The following is a 6,000-nucleotide window of genomic DNA, read 5'->3' on the forward strand; positions in this document are numbered from 1 at the left end:
AAATCCCTTGTCTAGTAGTTCCTGCAGTTGCGTAGACAACTCCTACATCTTTGGAGGAGCCAACCGATATGGTACCTTGGCTATCGGAGCCGCACCAGGGACTAGGTCGATCCGAAACTCCACCTGTCACTCCAGGGTATCCCAAGAAGCTCCTCTGGGAATACATCCGTGTATTTTCGCACCACTAGTAAATCGCTCACCATCGCTTTACCCGCCTCCCGGGTATCCATGACATAGGCGACATATCTGACGCAACACTGCTGAAGGTAGCACCTAATCCTCGCTACTGACAATAGGGCTTGTCCATGCTGTGGTCTCTCACCATGAATCACTAGTTCTCCCCTACTTGGGGTTCTGACATGTACCAATTGTTGCGCACGGTCGATCACAGCCCCATTAGGGCTCAACCAATCCATACTGATGATGACCTTGTTCCCACGTAATAGTATGGGAACCAAATCTACCAGATAACGCTCCTCAAAAAGCCTTAGAACACAATCTCTAACAACCTTCAATGCTCGAACTGGTCGTCATCAATCTCGACCTCCAGAGGGCAATCCAACATGCCCGAAGACTCAGGGAACCTCTTGCTAAGTGCAAGAGAAACAAATGATCGGGTAGCACCCGAATCAAACAACACCTGAACTGGAATACCTTTCACATGGAACGATCCCGTCACCACATCGGGTGCGGCACGTGCCTCCTTAGTAGTCAACTGGAAGGTTCAGATCATCACCACTAGAGCCTCTGACTAGCCCTGCCGACCGTCAGTGATCTGCAGGGTCGCTGGAGCTGGCGCCGTCAATGGCGTTGCTGCTGCTTTCAATCTCAGGCAGTTGGCTATTTTATGGCTTCACTGGTTGTAGTGAGAACACAACAACTCCGATGTCGGAATGGTGGGGGTAGGGGTTGTATAATCCTTGACAAGAGATCATCCGAAGGAACAATTAATTGGGAATCCACAAGATGGAGTATTAACAAGAGCTCAAATTCATGTAAAGAATGAGGTATTGAATACTCATCAAGAATTTTGCATGTTCAATGTTTTTATCTCAAAAATCGAACCAAAGACAGTTAAGATTGCAATGGAATACTCAGACTGGGTTGTTGCGATGCAATCTGAATTGTCTGAATTTGAACGAAACAACGTTTGGAGATTAATTCCTAAACCTAAAAATGTTTCGATTGTCGGGTTAAAATGGATTTTCAAAAACAAAACCGAAAAAGATGGAAATGTCATTCGAAACAAAGCCAGACTTGTTGTTAAAGGTTATTCACAACAAGAAGGAATCGACTATGAAGAAACTTTCCCCCCTGTCGCAAGACTCGAGGCTGTTCGTATTTTTTTGGCTTATGCAGCTCACAAAGACTTTGATGTTTATCAAATGGACGTGAAGTGTGCATTTCTAAATGAAGAACTTGAAGAAACAGTTTATGTGGAACAACCCCCAGGTTTTATTAACGAAGAACATCCTGATCATGTATATATCTTAGATAAGGTAGTTTATGGATTAAAACAAGCACCCGAGCATGGTATGAAACTCTTACTTCTTTCTTGAAGCAATCTAAATTAAACAAGGATCAGTTGACCCCACGTTATTTCGTAAGAAAGTTGGGAATCATCTAATGCTTGTTCAAATTTATGTTGATGATATCATTTTTGGCTCAACTGGCCCTGTCTTGTCTAGAGAATTCGAAGATTTAATGAAAAGTAAGTTTGAAATGAGCATGATGGAAAAAATCAATAACTTTCCTGGTTTAAATATTCGTCAAAGCAGATAAGGGATTTTTATTAATCAAGAAAAATATACAAAGAATCTGCTGGAGAAGTTTGGATTAACGAATAGCACAAAATTACAAGTTCCAATGGCAACTAGCATAAGGCTGACTCCTTCGTTAGATGAACCTACAGTTGATGTAACTCTTTACAGGAGCATGATTGGTTCATTACTTTATCTTACAGCTAGTAGACCTAATATCATGTTCTCTATGTGTAATTATGCTAGGTATCAGTCAAATCCACGAGAACCACATCTCACTGTTGTGAAGAACATCTTTCGTTATCTTAAGGGAACAATTTCGTTAGGATTATGGTATCCTTCGAAAACTATGTTCTTTGTTGAAGCTTATTCAGATGTAGACATGGGTGGATGTAATCTTGATAGAAAGAGCACAAGTGGAGGATGTCAATTGTTTGATGGAAAATTGTTGAGTTGGCAGTCGAAAAAGCAAAAGTGTGTATCAATTTCAACTGCTGAAGCTGAATATGTGGCTGTTGCTGCTTGCACATCACAAATTATATAGATCCAAAGTCAATTGCGTGATTATGCAATTAATATAAAAACGATTCCATTATATTGTGATTCTCATAGTGCAATAAGAATTTGTCATAATCCTGTGCAACATTCGAATACTAAACACTTAGCTCTTCATTATCATTTCACCAAGGATTATGTGGAGGATAGGAATATTAAAGTACATTTTGTGAAAATAACTGATCGGTTAGCTAATATTTTCACGAAACCATTAGATGAAAAATCCTTTTGTAAGAATTTTAGAAGGACTTGGAATGATTGATGGAAATTCTATTCCATGCGAAAAGGAAGAATGATGGTGGACCAGGAATGATTCAAAGGAGCTAAATAAAAGACAATGTAATGTCATTCAGTATTCAGAGGTTACTGTTCATAGTCAACGCTTTGACCGCTTCGAATTCGTAGATTTGTCATTTTTCAGGGGTTGATAAAATTTTATATCTTTGCAACAAATACATTTTGTTTGTCATATAATTTTTGAAAAATCAAAATTGCAAAAAGATTTTCGTTTGTTTTGTCATTTAAATTTTTGAAAAATCAAAAATCCAAAAATATTTTCGTTTGTTTTGTCATTTAATTTTCAAAAAATCAAAAACAATAAAAATATTTTTGTTTCTTATTTCTTTTTAGTATTTAGTTACAGATATTCATGATGATTCAACTTGGAGAATGCTTGCAGTTCTGGGGCTAGGTAAATTTTCGAAAACTTTGCACTAGTTAGGTTGTCCCTAGAAGGATGCTGCAGCATGATGACCAAAGCCTCCAATGACTCAATATGTGTGTACGAAAGCCTTAATGAAAATTTTCATACGAAAATATCTTTCTTATCACGCTTGTATTGATATTAGTCTCCTAAGCTACCTGACTCTTCTCACATGAGTTAAGAGTTTACTGTTTTTTCCTAATATAACAGAGGTATATTTCGTGTCTTGCACCAATTTTTTTCATCTAAAAGTTCTTACACGATCACACACGAAGACATATGTCCAAGAGGTCTTTGATCAAACCAATCGAGACTTAGACATATCAAAAATCTGTGTTTATGATCTAACATCATGAGACCGTGATGAAAGTGAAACTCAATTCCTAAAACTTTTTAAGGAATTGACGGGGAACTTTGTTCTAGATTTTATGAAACTTTTGTGTCAGTACCTTCATTTGAAACTCCAAATCATATTCATTTCGTATGAGTGGTCTTGATCAAACATTGAAACCCATGATGCTTGTTAGCCAACAAGATCCAACACAAGTTTTTCCATCAATATGATTTCCGTGTGAGTTTTATTCAAAATCCAAAGTCACATAAAATTTTTCAAAGCAAACTTGTCACTGCCTACACTGGTCAAACAAGTAATTTATGTTACAATTTCTCACCTTATGTTTAGGTTGATATGTAATGAAATTTTTATAGAAACACAAGAATCCTAATAAAAAGAAGCCCTTCGATACTTCTCTACAAGTATTCGATGGTATTTCACGGGAACATACACACGAAGTTGATCATCTCTCTTGATTATTAATTAAGTAACCTTTGTCTGAGGTTTATACTGCTTTTTTGTCGAAAAATTGATCGACATCACTGACTTCCAAAATTTTCTTATTATTGCTTCTCATCTATTTTTTTACATTGCACTCATGAAATCCTTGAGGTTGTGAGTAATACCAACTTAGGCTGATGATTTCGAACATCTGGCATATGACTTCGCTATCAAACCCAATAGTGAAAGAGCCTAACTTCCATTCGAAGGATGATGATGGTTCCTATTCTATTGGGGCAATCAATACAACATGTTTTTATGGTGACGTATGGTATTCTGTCCGGGTTCCAAGGAGACATGACAGTTACTTTTTCAGGTGTGGCTATTTTGTTGGGCTACTAGAGAGAGTTTCAAGGTAACACATAGGATTCATTAAATGCACATCCCGCTTCAAATTCAAACTCCATCGTTACATATAAAAAGGGATACAAAGGTCAATTATCAGTTTACTCGATTAAGAAGAAAAATTCAAAAATTCTCTCTGATATTCAAAGCTTTCAAATCCTAACAATGGCGACTTCTACTAATGTCAATGCTCCTTCTCAAAATACTGACGATGTGACTTCATTGCCGATCATGAAGATTCAAGGAACTAACTACCAAGTAGAGGCTGATATTTCTACTTATCTAGAACAACTCAAGATGTTGATCGTTGCTCTGCAAAGTTCTGTTATTTCTAAGGTTATTTTCCGATCATTTGTTGTTCCTCTTTCTTGGTTATCTCAAGCAGGATCAACTGCTACTTACAGCAAAGCTCTGGAAATCATCACATTCAATCTGGTGAATGACAAAAAGGTTAAACTCTCCAAGAAACTCTTTTGCCAAATACTAGAAATCCCGAATTCTCCACCCTACATTAATCTGCAGTTTCCCCAAATCGTACATATGTTCAATGAGATGGGTCACCAACCACAACTAACCAAGATCAGTGATTTCAAGAAATCGGGTCTTCCAACCATCTGGAACTTTCTTTTTGGAATATTTTTGAGGTGTTTGACTAGACGAACTGTCGGTCTTGACAAATTAAGGATGGAAGTATAGGCCATGGTTGAGGTGCTATACTATGATATCCCGGTAGAGTTATCTAAACAACTATGGAAGGAATTCCAAAAGAGTGTGGAAAACACGAATGCAGTTCAAGGAATTTCATGTGCTAGGTATTGGAGCCTAATTTTGAAATATTTTTTACGAGAAGGAAGGGATTTTAGTGAATGCTAATTAAGAGAAGGCTGAATTTTATACTTACAAATATCCGAAGAACACGATAGATGATGAAACAGTGTTTCCATTCGTTGCTCGTACTCCGGATGCCATGTTGTGATGTGTTCATTCTTCTAATGTTGTTTTGGTGGCATAGTTGAAAACAATCAATCCTAATGATCAAACTGGGATCTTGTTGCCGAGGGAAGAGAAGAAGTCTAAACGTTTGAAGAAGAATGAGCCTGGTTTGTCTGAAAAGCTTGTTATTGAAACCAAAACAATGAAATTTCCAAAGAAGAAAACTACTAAAGTTTAGGTACCAGTGGTAACAAAAGTGTCTATTGAAGAGACTATTCCGATTGAGCCTGTAATTGACGAAACTCCAGAGAACGTAGTTATTCCTTCGAAGATTGGTGTTTTTTGAAGAATAAAGATGAAGGCTAAGCATAAATGAAAGACTCCGACTCTTAATGTAGTACGAAAGCCTCATCTTACTCATCAAGGTGTAGTTTTTTGTGAAGTACCGATTCCTGTTTGTCCATCCTCTAAGAAGTGAAAGGCTGAAGATATGGCAAAATAAATTTCTCAAAGGGAGAAGAAGAAAACACGTAAGCTTGTTATAACAACCGAATCTACAGAAGATGAAGAAGAACGAATTCCTGAAACACCCGAAGCCAATCTTCACAAGGAAAGTTCAACTCCTGAGCAGACAATGGTCATACCACCCGAAGCATCGTCTGCCAAGTCATCTCATGAGGAGGCACGAACTTCAGACATCAATGTAAACATATCTCATACGGATGTACATGTCACCATGGGTGAAGGAGATGCAAAGACAGAAGCTCAAGGTAATCCTGATATTATTGTTTCCTTACCTTCAAAAATCACACCAATTACTTCAACCATAGAATCACCCACATTCAAAAATATTCTCAATCAACCCATTA

This window comes from Lactuca saligna, chromosome 7 (genome assembly GCF_052625555.1).
Source record: "Lactuca saligna cultivar CGN05327 chromosome 7, ASM5262555v1, whole genome shotgun sequence".
Taxonomy (NCBI): domain Eukaryota; kingdom Viridiplantae; phylum Streptophyta; class Magnoliopsida; order Asterales; family Asteraceae; genus Lactuca; species Lactuca saligna.